Source organism: Saimiri boliviensis, chromosome 10 (genome assembly GCF_048565385.1).
Source record: "Saimiri boliviensis isolate mSaiBol1 chromosome 10, mSaiBol1.pri, whole genome shotgun sequence".
NCBI classification, from domain to species: Eukaryota; Metazoa; Chordata; class Mammalia; order Primates; family Cebidae; genus Saimiri; species Saimiri boliviensis.
The window spans coordinates 16,722,666-16,736,998 of NC_133458.1; the positions used below are offsets into that span (position 1 = coordinate 16,722,666).

The 14,333-nt window shown below is 37.7% G+C and overlaps 1 protein-coding gene across 9 annotated transcripts in view; it reads left to right on the forward strand.

Annotated features, from left to right (window-relative positions):
* The window catches only part of BRAF (B-Raf proto-oncogene, serine/threonine kinase), a 207,442-nt gene that overhangs the window by 2,001 nt on the left and 191,108 nt on the right, over window positions 1-14,333 (forward strand). The gene's annotated exons all lie outside the window — the stretch shown is intronic.

A 14,333-nucleotide genomic window follows, 5' to 3' on the forward strand; every position in this document is an offset into this window, starting at 1 on the left:
GTTTATTCTGTTTCCCTTGTCTCCAGTTACCATTCGTTTTGCCTTGTTTCCTGGCTTTTGGTACTTAACTTTCTGAAGCTTCCTTTTGTCTTCTCCACACCTCCACGTTCCTTCTTATTTATAAACATCTTTGTTTCCGTTGACATGGAAATTTATTTTTAGGATACATTGTTTTTAATGGATAAATACTGGGGGTCACATCTGCTGTCTGTTTTCTCCAGGAATCGGATATGCCTTTGTCTTAACCAGGCACAGGTGTCTCTGGGCTTTATTTTACTCTGTAATAGATATGTAGTTTTGTTGAATCGTATTTCGTTTGAAGACTTACTACAGAGTGAAACAATGAGTAAAGTAATGGGTTGGGGTTATGAAATTGTGATTCTCTGATTATAACATTGTTTATATTGGGAACATTGTTTATATCGGGAACTTTGTTGGAGAGTTAGTAGAACAGTTTGCAGTTCTGTAAAGAAGGCTTTTGTGAAGTAAATAAAGCTCTACCCTTCTATTTTATTTGAAAGGGCCAGATTATTTGGAACTCTACCTCTTGAATATTCTGATTTAGTGAGAGCTAGGGCCATGGGTTTCTGTATTTGGCATATGTCTTGAGCAGCTCCCATGTACCAATGCTTGAGAGCATCTAGGCTTGCTAAATTTAAGTATAAATTGCCAGTAATTGGAAAGCATATTTATGCCCCTGAAACTATAAGGATACTCTTAATTTTATTTGGTTAAAAGACAAATGTTTCCCCCTCTACCCAAGTTTTAATGTTTAGTGGTGAACAGTAGTTTTCCCTCTATATTTTCTTCTGAACTGGTAATAAATGTATTTGGCTGGGAAGGTGACGTATGATTAGAAAATGTATCTCTCAAACGTAAGTATCAGCATTACACATGATGACAAAATAAATTCCTTCAAGAAATAATTTTAAATTTGAAGTTGATGTTAATTCAGTGGAAACTGAAATGTACTGTGGTCTTTTATTTGAAGTCTTGATTATGTACACTTAAAGGGATCTCTTATTGCAAATTACATGGAAAGAATGAGAAGGTTTGCTTGTGTGTAATGACACATTTTATTATGAAGATTTATTTTACCTGACAATAAAATACAGGTTTTTAAAAAAATAAATAAATGAAAGTTTTCCAGGGGGTGATTTCAGCTAAAAAAAAAAAAAAAAAAAAAAAAAAGAAAGAAAGAAAGAAAAAAGTCTAATTTCAAAGGGGAACCAAGTTCATTGTCAAAATTAAGATGTAAATACAGGCCAGGCATGGTGGCTCACGCCTGTAATCCCAACACTTTGGGAGTCTCAGGCAGGCAGATCACCTGAGGTTGGGAGTTCGAGACCAGCCTGACCAACATGGAGAAACCCCCGTCTCTACTAACAATACAGAATTAGCTGGGCATGGTTGCCCATGCCTGTAATCCCGGCTACTTGGGAAGCTGAGGCGGGAGAATTGCTTGAACCCGAGAGGCAGAGGATGCGGAGAGCCAAGATTGCACCATTGCACTCCAGCCTGGGGAAACAAGAACAAAACTCCATCTCAAAAAAAAAAAAAAAGAAAGAAAGAAAAAATACAAGTACAAAAAGTAAAAAATCATCGGTAATTTTGCCACCAAGATATTATTACTATAAACATTTTGGTGCATTCCATCTGTTATTTTTTAATGCTTGTATAACATGTAGTTTTGTATTTTAAAAAAACTTAATATAGTGAAACTTTTTGCGTATTATTAGATATACTGTGGTTTATTTAGCCAATCATCTTTTTGGGTGTTAAGTTGTTGTTAATTTTTTACTGCTACCAAACATCTTGAACATAGGATGTAGATTTTAATGTTTTTAAAATATGTTGGGAAACGAACAAATTTCATGTCCTGTATTTGTAGTATTAATACTTTGTAGGTGCTCAAAATAGAATATTCTGTTAAATGACAGGTGTTTATTAAATATTTGTCAAAGGAATGTAGTTACACTTTTGGCATTAAACATTTACATCTGACCATTTATATTTACCTGATTTTTTTCCCCTATGGCCATATGGTATGATAGAGTATATGGTATGTTATAACCATATGGTATAATTAATACTTTTTTTTTTAAAGTATGATACCAGAGTGTGGTATTTACTATTCTTCTTGTGCTGTTTCTGTAGAAGGGAGCTTTTCACAGTTGCATTACAATTACAATTATGTTCTCTATTCAAGATCTCTGATCGTCAATCTTAGTTAAACTGTTTAATTATAATGCATTGACTAGGGAATATTCTGGGGTAGGATCTCCTTTATAATGAGGTCCACTGTGTTAAAATACATCTTTGTGAACCATGCCAGGTTGGATTGCATCATAATCCTGAAAAGTGATATTCCCATTAATGTAGGTGCTTGTGCAGTTCTGACTATTACCATTAATACTTAACCCAGATATATTCAAAGGTGTTCTTTTGGCAAAAATCATAAAATAGCTGTTTGTCTTTGTTATTTTTAGCATTCCCTTTCTATATTCTTTTCTTTCTCCTTATTTACTGAACTCCCTTCTTTAGGCATCCACTCACCCCTCTTTCTGTTTAGAATATTATCTGTCAGTTATTTATATACATGTTGGCCATTGAAAGAATCAGTTGCCAGTAAACAGCTAAGAAAGAAATTTTGGACTGGGTGCTTGAATCCCTGAATGTAGTAAATGTGAGTGCAGACTTGATTTAATTGTACATGTATTCGGATGATAGGCCAGAAAAATTACATTAGGATAACAGGCTAGAACAGTCTGACTTTTCTTGTTTTTCTGTTCCTTGCTTTCTCGATTAGGATGAATAGGAGGTGGATCTGGATATAACAGCTGGAAACCTATGTTCCATGAGTGATGGGGAAGAGAAGGAGAGAATGGGTTCCATTGTTTTTTTGGCATTTTCTAAGACCTGATGCCCACCTTGTCAGAGAATGCAATGACTACTTTTTGTGTTCTTCCTTTTCCCTTTTTCTCCCGATTGTAAAGTTGCTTTTTCTTTCAGAACTGCAGAAGTGCATTTTGTTTCTTTGACACTTTGATGTTGTTAATTTAGCTGAATACCTATTGAAAATTTTGTGTCATAATCCCCCTGTTTTATGAAATCCAGTATGGGCTAATCACCTTACTTTTCTGCTTCATATTGCCATTAAAAAAAAGCTTTTTTTTTTGGCAGTAGCTCTTTCTAGATTTTGTCTTCATCAGAAGTTAAATTGTTTTAAGCCCTTTACTTATTCTCTTTGTCTATTTTACCTGCATTGGTTATTCTGTAAAGTCAGACTTGGTAGTAGAGCTGGGAGTGGTGGCTCACACCTTGTGGTCTCAGTTACTTGGGAAGCAGAGATGGGAGGCTCACTTGAGCCCAGAAGTTCGAGGCTGCAGTGAGCCATGATCACACCACTGCTCTCTAGCCTGGCAACAGAGTGAGACCTTGCCTTAAAAAAAAAAAAAAGCTTTGGTTATAGAACTTCTGCATTCAAAATAGGCAAGCCTATTTGGGAGCTTTTCTGTTTTTTAAGGTGTTAAGAAGTGCTTTTTAAAATCATAGTATTATAGATAACTTCATGTTAGTATAAGAAGAAAAACTATAGCCTCATTTGTTCCGTTTCTTTCTTACATTTTTTGTTTTTATTGCCATGTTTTATTTTTCAATTTCTTTTGGCTACCAACCGAATTCGCTATTATACTTATCATGATAATCAGAAGAAACTCTTTAATACAGTCTCTACCGTAACATTAAGCAATTATTATTTGTTCTCCCCTCTACCCTCTGAGATTATTTTTGTTTCCATGTTTTCTCTTGGGATTAAAAAAAAAAAAAACTCCAAAACTATTCTTACTCCTTCCCGTATCAAGACTATGCATATAGTGGGAAATTGATGCCCAGTAACTTCATTTTCTGGGCCCTGGGAATGTAGAATATAAAAATCGATACAGAATAAAAAATTGCTTTGAACTCAATTAACTTTATAACTTCTGGAAGCTCTGTAATATCAAATAAAACATCGTTTTTGGCTGGGTGCAGTGGCTTATGCCTGTAATCCCAACACTTTGGGAGGCCGAGGTGGGTGGATCACCTGAGGTCAGGAGGTCGAGACCAGCCTGGCCAACATGGTGAAACCCCATCTCTGAAAAAATAAAACCCATCATTTTCATTCTTTTAATGTAGCTGCAGTTCGTGACAGCACTTTTGGGACAAATGTACTATGAGACGGTAGTTTTCAAATTACGCCAGAGCTCGAGGACAGTTTTTCAAAAACATTCTATTGCTGTAAATAATAAAAATTTTAAATTGAACTAATACTTAGGTGTAACTGTTTTTGTCTGTTTTGTACTTTTAAAATTTTCATCTACTAATACCTGGCACATAGGTACTAAAATATTTGGTGAAAGAATTAGTGGATAAAGCCTTACTAGGTATGAGGTGATCTGATTTTCTATAATATTCAGTTCTTTTTTTGTGCTAATCATAAAATCAGCTTGTTAAATTGACAGCCAAATTGGCTGCAACAGGCAGGTTGAAAAACACTGTTTTTGGTTTCAAGGACCTTCTTCAGAGGTTACCCCAGGGCTCTGTTTAGTGCCTCTATACCAGGGGTCCCTAACCCCCTGGCGGCAAACTGGTACCTACCAGTCTGTGGCCTGTTAGGAACCAGCCTACACAGCAGGAGGTGAGTGGCAGGCAAGTCTTACCTCCAGAGCTCCGCCTCCTTGTCAGATCAGCAGCTGCATTAGATTTTCATAGGAGCATGAACCCTGTCAGGAACTGTGCATGTGAGTTATCTAGGTTGTATGCTCTTTATGAGAATCTAATGCCCGATGATCTGAGGTGGAACAGTTTCATCCCGAAACCCCCCATACGCCTGTCCATGGACAAATTGTCTTCTGGTCCCTGATCCCAAAAAGGTTGGGGAGTGCTGCTCTATACCATGTAACTATTGAAGTTCTTCATTTATCTGCTTTACATGTTGGTTTCCTTGAAAAAGGGGTTTTAATGGCTGTGAAAATTTTAGAGCTACTATGTATAGAAGAGAGGTTTGTCCTGGCATGAATCTTCTCAAGTGTCATAAACTGTGTAGAAAATTTCAACAACTTGTGTCTAAGGCAGAGATCAGCAATCTTAAGGGTCAGATGGCAGATATTTTAGGCATTGTGGGCCACACAGTCCCTCTAACAATTCCTCAGCAATGCTCAGAAGTAGCTAATAGGCAATATTTAAACAAATGAGCCTGACTGTGTTCCAGTAGTCATTTTCAGAACACTGAAATTTGAATTTCGTATCATTTTCATGTGTCATGAAATATCTTCTTTTGATTTTTTTCAGCCACTTAAACATGTAAAAATTATTCTTAGCTTGTGAGCTTATACAAAAGCAGAATAGTGGGCTAGTTCATGGGCTGAACTGTTCTGACTCCTGGTCTAAGGGAGACAAACTGTATGTATTATATTTGAGGTTTTGAAAGTAAGATATACGTTAGAGGTCTATAGAAAGTTCGTAATTGTTTTTGTAAAAAATGAGATTTATTTATTTATTTGTCAAGAGAGAGTCTTGCTCTGTCACCCAGGCTGGAGTGCAGTGAAGTGATCTTGGTTCACTGCAACCGCCGCCTCCTGCCTCAGCTTCCCAAGTTGCTGAGATTACAGGCGCTCACCACCATACCTGGCTACTTTTTATATTTTTAGTAGAAATGAGGTTTCACCATGTTGGTTAAGCTGGTCTCAAATTTCTGACCTCCAGTGATCTGCCCGCCTCACCTTCCTAAAGTGCTAGGATTACAGGCATGTGCCACTGCTCCCGGCCAGAGGTTTTGTTTTTTGGTGAAGTCAGGTTTATCAAGTTTTCTTTTGTAGTTTATGCTTTTTATATCCTAGCTGATAAATTTTTGCCTAATTCAAAGTCTGAAAAGCTTTCTCCTATGTTTTCTTGTATGGATTTTATGATTTTTGCTTTTATATTTAGGTCTGTGATCATTTGTAGTTAATTTTGGCATATATTGTGAAACAGTGGTTAAGGTTCATTCATTGTTTTACGTATGGCTGTCCGGTTGTTTCACGTTTTTCAAAAAGACTAACTTTTTTCTTTTGAATTACCTTGGCACCTTTATTGAAATCAATTGCTTATGTTTGAGAGTTTTGGATTCTGCTGTTTTATTGATCTATATGTGTGTGTGTGTGTTTTTTTTTTAGGCCAATACCCTACGACCTTAATTACCATAGCTTTATAGTTAAATTTAAAATTAGGTAGGTCCAGTTCAGAAGATTTTTAGAACTTTGACTTTTGAATTTCTTGTGTTGCCATACTTTTGGAAGGAGAAGACCTGTAATTTTCTTCAGATTTTCAAAGATGTCTTCCACCCAAAAATGCTGAAGACTTCAGTATATAGTTAATATATCTCTGTCTTGAATTATATGGTGGTGAGGTTCATGAAAAGTGGCAGGTAAAAGTTGCATCAAAATTTTTTTATAAGAAAGGAGATATTGTAGTAGGTTGCAAGAAAAGTCAGTCATGTCCTTTTTACCATGTTGCAAAATTATCAGGTGTAATCAACATGTGTATAGGAAATAGTGAATATGTTAACCTGTTTATTAACCAAAAAAAGTCACTTGAAGTGTCAGTTAGGCTGGGAAAGATGTGTTATTCTCTATCTTAATTAGAAGATTTCTTCCATTTTAAACCTGTCATGTTCTGTGGTGTTTCAGAATTAGTGTCTTTATTAATCTTAGAGGCATCATTAAATCATTATGTTTCTGCTAAGGAAAGGCATATGGTAGTAGTTGGTCATATTTCTACCTTTTCCAGTGGCCTATAGGGCCCCTTTACTTTGTTTTAAATTGCACTGATGATAGCTTTTTATTGCTTAGCCCAGGGAGTTTCCCTACAGTATAAAATGATGTTTCTCATCATGATTTTCATTTAATAATTTAAAAACAAAATATCAGGAAACACTTGTTTCTAGAGAAAAAGTGTAAAATACTTGACCAGTAGAGGGTCAGGTGACAATTGGGAAGGTAGAAACTGACCGGGCTTTTGATCACATTACAAGGAGTATCATTCCAGTTTTTTGGGGGTCACCTTGCAGAGTATTTTTTTTTTAAATTATTGGGTTTTTTGGTAGAGATGCTGTGTTGCCCAGACTGTTCTCCAGCTCCTAGGCTCAAGTGATCCTTTCACCCCAGCTTCCCATATTGCTGGGATTACAGGCATGAGCCACCACACCCAGCCTCACCTTGTTGATTTTAAAACTGCACTTCCATGGAGAAAGTAATACAGTATCTTGGGAAACTATTTTTAACTATTGTTTCAAATGTAATGTGTTTTTAAAATCTAAAAAACTGTGGATATATTTAAAAGATACTTTAATTATATTTAAATTGGGGAATACTTTTGTTTTATGTTTTCTCTGGCACTAAATATATACCCTTTAAGTTAATAACACCAAAACATTTTTACCTTATAGTTTTAGAGCTGCTTAACTAAAATAAAATGTTAGGATAGGATACTTTGAATTAGTCACTTATTTTGGAGTATTTAAAACAGTTTAATTACTGCTTGGGGTTGTTGCTTTATTGATTTAATATTTTTAAACTGTTTTCTACCCTGTACCATTTATTTTGCAAAATAAATTTCTTTTTAAGCTTACAGATGTATTTTTAATATTAAAGCAGATTATTGTCAGAAGTGAAATTGTAATTAAGTCTTAAGTAGGTATGATTATTATTAATTTTGAGACGGAGTCTTGCTTTGTTGCCCAGGCGGGAGTGCAGTGGACTACAGGCGTGTGCAACCACATCTGACTAATTTTTTGTATTCTTAGTAGAGATGGAGTTTCTCCGTGTTACCCAGGGTGGTCTCAGTCTCCTGACTTCATGATCTGCCCACCTCGGCCTCCCAAAGTGCTGGGATTATAAGCATGAGCCACCTCGCCCAGCCAATTATTTTTATATTTATTTTATAGGCTAGTTTCTGGTAATGTTTTATGAAGGTAACTTAATTCCCATCATAAAAATATCCAATCTTTTCTGTGACTAGCAAGCAGTTATTGCCTTTATAACTTTTTTTATTGTAAAAAGATATAGCATTATTGATAATTACTCCTAAATAACTCAAGACATTTTTTTACACACGTTACTATATGCTTCCATGGGAATAATGTCAGAGAACATCAAATAGGGAAGAGATTACTCATAGTAGTCTTTACATACTCCTATTTCAGAGCCACTGAAAATGTTCATCTCCCTTTAGTTTTGTCTATTTTTTTTATTTTCTCCCTTTAGTTTTTACATGATTGCTCCTAACATTGATGATATGCCACTCATGTTCTTCCTGCGCATGCCTTCTCACATTAACAATAAGTCACACAGTCTCAAGTAAGTTTCATTATACATGAGAACTTAGTTGAATGCTTGCCTTTCACTGGCATCTCTTTGATTCTCCTCCTCCGTCCTTATGGTGTGCACTGAACTTCTAGTAGGCCAAATGTGTTAAATAGATCATAGGAGTGGTATGAAAATAAAGTGAGATGATGACTATATAAAAGCCTTCACAAAATTATAGTAGTATTTTCTGTTGATTTTTAAGACAAAAGATAAATACTATATATGTAAAATTTTCCTTTCAGAAATCTTTGTTCTTTTTTTTTCTTTTTTTTTAAAGAATGTTCAATTATATACCTAGCACAGGGCTCTAGTTACCCTTATGGCAGTTCTTAATGTTGGACTGATTGTCCTAGAACTGTTTCAGTGTCGATTACATTCTATTAATGTTACTTTAAAACATTATTGAATTGAAACATGAAGTGGCAATATATTGATTCATGTGTTCAGTAAGCAATTCATGGGAAAGAGGTAAACTTTCTAAATATAGCAGTAGAAAGAAAGACTGTTCATTTATAGGAAAACTGATAATTATGACTTGTGTTTTGGTATTTAAAAGCTGTGGTTACCATTTGCTTTGCCATTCATCCAAAACTACATTGGTGACTTTTGTATTGAGTCATTTCATAGGACCACAGGTATTCATGTAGTCAGTAAATATTTGAGTGCCTACTCTATGCCGGGTAATGATCTAGGTGCTTAGTGGTACACTTGAAAACAAGGCCGGGCGCCATGACTCACTCCTTTAATCCCAGCACTTTGGGAGGCCGAGACAGGCAGATCGCGAGGTCAGGAGATCGAGACTATCCTGGCTAATACAGTAAAACCCCATCTCTACTAAAAATACGAAGAATTAGCTAGGCGTGGTGGTACGAGTCTGTAGTCCCAGCTACTCGGGAGGCTGAGGCAGTATAATCACTTGAACCGGCGGCGTGGTGGAGGTTGCAGTGAGCTGAGATCTTGCCACTGCACTCCAGCCTCAGTGACAGAGCAAGACTCTGTCTCAAAAAAAAAAAACAAAGGTCTCTACCCTTATCTAGCTACTGTCTGGTGGAGGTGTGTGTTGTGTGTTGGGGGGTGGGACTGAGAAACCATAGATGTACAAAAAGGAAACTATATAGTATGTCAAAGGTAGTAAGTACTGTGGAGCAGTGAAAGTTAAAACAGGGTAGGGTTGGAATGGGAGTAGGTGGCAATTTAAAATAGGGAGATCAGGGTAGACCTCACTTGAGAAGTGGGGATTTGAACAAAAGCCTGAGAAAGAGGCCAGCATTTCAGACAAAAAGGCCCATTAGTTCAGAGGTTCTGTGTCAGGAATGTGGCTTGTCTATTCAAGAAACAGCAGTAGGCCAAAGTTGCAGGGGCAAGGTAGAAACCAGAGGATCAGGGAAGGATCACTTGCAGTGATCTAGGCCAGATTGGTGGTAGCAGAAATACTGAGTAGTAGTCAGATTTTGGATGTTTTGAAAGTAGATTTGGCCTGGCGCGGTGGCTCATGCCTGTAATCCCAGCACTTTGAGAGGCTGAGGTGGGCACCTCACCTGAGATCAGGAGATCAAGACCAGCCCGGCTAACATGGTGAAACCCTGTCTCTACTAAAAATACAAAAATTAGCCTGATGAGATGGCAGGCACCTGTAATCCCCAGCTACTCGGGAGACTAAGACAAGAGAAATGCTTGAAGCTGGGAGGCAGAGGTGGCAGTAAGCTGAGACCTTGCCACTGCACTCCAGCCTGGGCAATAGAGCAAGACTCCATCTAGGGGTGAGGGAGTAGTTTCAACAGTATTTGTTGATAGATTGAATGTGAGATATGTAAGAAAATGGTGTGAAGGAGGATGGGGAGGCACAGATCAAGAATTCAGTTTTGGGCATGCTAAGTTGGAGATACTATTAGCTGTTTAAGATGTTGAGTAAGTAGTTGGATGGATCAGTCAGGAGGTTAGGAATGTGTCAGAGTCTATTCACTGTAATACATGTCTCATTTTCTTCTTGGGTATACAGCTAGACACCATTTTCCCTTGCATGAGGTGTGTGCATGTGATTGAGTGGAATGTGAGCTCATGGAATATGAGCATAACTAATTTGGGCCGCTGGTACTAAGTCTTGCCCATGCAAACATCATCCTGTTTTCTCCTATTGAAGGCTGGTATCTGGAACTGAGATAATTACTGAAGTATGCTGGAAGCCATGCGTCCAAAAAATCAGCTTAGGTTCCTGAATGACTGTGTGCATAAGGACCACCCTGTTAACCTGTTCAGCCACCTAGTACTGTTAGATAACTAAGAAATACACTGTCATGTTTGAATCCTTATACTTTTTGGGTGTTATAACCATTAGCCAGCCTTAAATTTGGGCATTTAGATGGTACTTAAAGCTGCGAAGCTAATGTGTGCTCATCAAGGGAATGAATGTAGATAGGAAAAAGAAAAGATCCAACGTTGAAAAAAGAGGAAGAACCTGAGAAGGAGCAACCAGTGAGGGAGGAAATAAAATGAAGAAATTTTATTAGTAGAGAGTGGTCAGTTGTAAAAAATGCTACTGCTAAGTCAAGTAAGTTGAAAACTGAGAATTTATCATTGGAATTAACAAAGTGGGGGTCCTGGAATCCAGTTAAGAGTAGAGCATTGAGGTGAAATGCTGAGGGAGATGTTTTGATTGAAGTGATCTTAAGAGAGAAGAAAAGGGGTAGTAAAGCTGGTGAGGAATTATCTTATAAAGGGGAACAGAGATATGGGGCTAGAGCTAGTGAGCAATTTTTAATGATAAGATTTTCATTAAATTTTTAATGATAAGAAAAATAAGAGCATAGGATGATAGGAATGAGCCATTAGAGAGAAAAATATCATTTCAGGAGGGAGAGATAAGAACTGATGAAGCAATGTCTTGAAAGAGGGAAGGGGATTTAGTGTATAAATAGGAAGGGTTGGCATTCTATAGGAGCATCTATACTTTATGATAATAGGCCAGACAGCAGAGTATGTGGATACAAATGCCGCTAGGAAGGTAGTTGTGATTGGTGGAGTCTGTACATGTTCTCTTCCAGTTGCTTTGGGTTTTTTTTCAGTGAAGTAAGACTTGAGGTTATCAGCGGAGAATGAGGATTGGGGATATGTTAAAGTAGTTCTTGAGAGTTAATGAACTGGGGACACATAGTAAAATTGATGGGCAACTTTTTTTCCTTTTAAGAGATGGGAGTCTCACTGTGTTACCCAGGATGGAGTGCAGTGATACAGTCATAGCTCACTGCAGCGTGCAAATTCTGGGCTCAAGTGAATTTCCCACCTCAGTTTCCCGAGTAGCCAGGACTACAGGCTAATGGCAATATTAAGTTATTTTATAAGTTGCCGAGACAGCATTATGGGTCTCCTAACTTTTTGGTACTGGTCTTCGGATCAGAGTTAAATGCATCTTGCCCAGGCAGTTTAAACACTCAATATGAGTCGTTTTCATTTGGACTCATACATGGAATCACTGGGAAATAGAAATGAATTATTACTCCTTCGTGAAGTACCTGCCACTATCCTGCCATGAACATCAGCTAAATTTAGAGGGATCTGGTAACTACTTTTCTTTTTAAAAAGTTTTCTTCTTCTTTTCTGTGTCAAATATCTATTGTTTTTTCTATGTAGAATAGCGTATCCTCATTATTAGTTTCTTTCAAACACTCTCCAAATCTGACTTGTCTTTGCTCATGTTTTTCTTACCACCTGGAATACAGATTTTATCTTCCTCCCCACCCTCCAAACCTTCCAGACTTAGCTCACCTACCATTTATTATAGGAAGCTTTTCTTCTTTTTTTTTTTTTTTCTTTGAGGTGGGGTTTCACCGTGTGGATCAGGATGGTCTTGATAATCTTGACCTGGTGATCCGTCCGCCTCAGCCTTGCAAAGTGCTGGGATTACAGGCGTGAGCCACTGCACCCAGTTTATAGGAAGCTTTTCTTACCCTCTTTCCAACTCCTAGTTTGATACCTCTGCTTTGTGCTTTTGTAGAATCCCAGAGTTTACCTTGTTTTACTCACTATGTCATATAGTGTGTTTTTTGTTTGTTTGTTTGTTTGTTTGTTTGTTTTTGAGACTCTCGCTGTGTCACCAGTCTGGAGTGCAGTGGCATGATCTTGGCTCACTGCAATCTCCGCCTCCCTGGTTGAAGTGATTCTTCTACCTCAGCCTCGTGAGTAGCTGGGACTGCAGGTGCGTGCCACCACGCCCAGCTGATTTTTGTATTTTTTAGTAGAGACAGGGTTTCACCATGTTGGCCAGGATGGTCTTGATCTGCCTACCTTGGCCTCCCAAAGTGCTGGGGTTACAGGTGTGAGTCACTGTGCCCAGCTAGTTTTTTGTTGCTAGGTATTTCCTTTTCCTCTAGACCTGCATTGTTCAGTCATACTTTCTGTGATGATGGAAATGTTCTGTGTCGTCTTAATATGGTAGGTAGTAGCCATATCTCTGTGGCTACTGTGCACTCAAAATGTGCATAAAAGGACTGAGGAACTAAATTTTATTTCATTTTAATTAATTTAAAATTAACTAGCCTCATGGCTAGTGGCTGCTTTGATCAGTTTAGTTCTAGACGCCTTCAAAGTCAAGAGTATGTGATCAGTTCAGTTCTAGACCCCTTCAAAGTCAATCATTCATACTTATTCTGTCATTGCTTAGCAATAATACTGTCTGCTACTTAAATGACTGAATTCTTTTTCAGTACTCTTACTCTGCATAGTTATTACTCACCTGGAATATGGCAGTTTTCTTCTCTAGACTTCTGTGTTTAACCATAGCTTTTCAGTTTGTTTTCAAGATTATGTTGATTTACACAGCACTGAGTTCTTCAGTCCTGTAAAGTTACGGTTTTGGCTGGACGTGTGGCTGACATCTGTAATCCCAGCACCTTGAGAGGATGAGGTGGGAGAATTGCTTGAAGCCAGGATTTTGAGACCAGCCTGGGCAACATAGCAAGCCCCTGTCTCTACAAAAAAAATTAGCCGAGTATGGTGGCACCCACCTGTAGTCCCAGCTACTTGGAAGACTGAGGGTGGGAGGATTGCTTGAGCCCAGGAATTCATGGCTGCAATGAGCTATGATGATGCCACTGCACTCCTTCCTGGGTGACAGAGTGAGACCCTCTCTTAAAAAAAAAAAAAAAAGTTATTTTTTCCCTTTTAGGACTAAAAAATTGGATGTTACAAGATTACCTCAAGGACTGGTCTGAGGACTGGCAATAGTAAGGAAGAAACTCAAGTGGCCAGGTTCTGGTTCGTAGGGGTAGGTGGGCAATTTCTGTTTCAGCCAAAGCAGTTTTACTTCATAAATTAATATATTGGAATTGTGCTTGGGCTTTCACTCGGAGGGGGAAAAAGCCTTCTAAAAGATAACACTGTTAATTGAAGAGACAAACCATGCATATGGCAGCACATGATTAAGCACCAAAGTGGATGCAGAGATCAAGAAGACATGGGAGGTGGTTATGGGCTATTGAGGTCTTGATGGAAGTTAAGTTTTAATTTAGGTAGGTAGAAGGAAGAGAAAAGGCTGTAATAGGCTGTGGGAATAGAATTTGCGAGGAATTGGAGTTGGAAATATATGTTAGCTTTATAGTTGAGTAAATTATATGAAATAAAATTTGATGAAATTAGATGGGACTGGATTATAGAAAAAAGTGATAGACTAACAAAACTGCACTTTATATTGCATGCAAAGGAGTGAAATCCTTGGAAGTATTTTGGTTGTTGCAAAGATGGAGGAAGAGTACACTATTAGTATTTAACGACAAAGAATCAGGGAAGTCAGCCATCCCACGATGGTCAGGACAGTTTGCATGTTTAAGAATTGTTCCAAATAACCCCATGATGTAGAATGACTTATTGGACTTTGATGATGTAGATTTAAAAAAAAAAAAGTGGTCATAATGATCTGAGCATAGACAGTAACTCCATTTTATGTATGAGGCATGT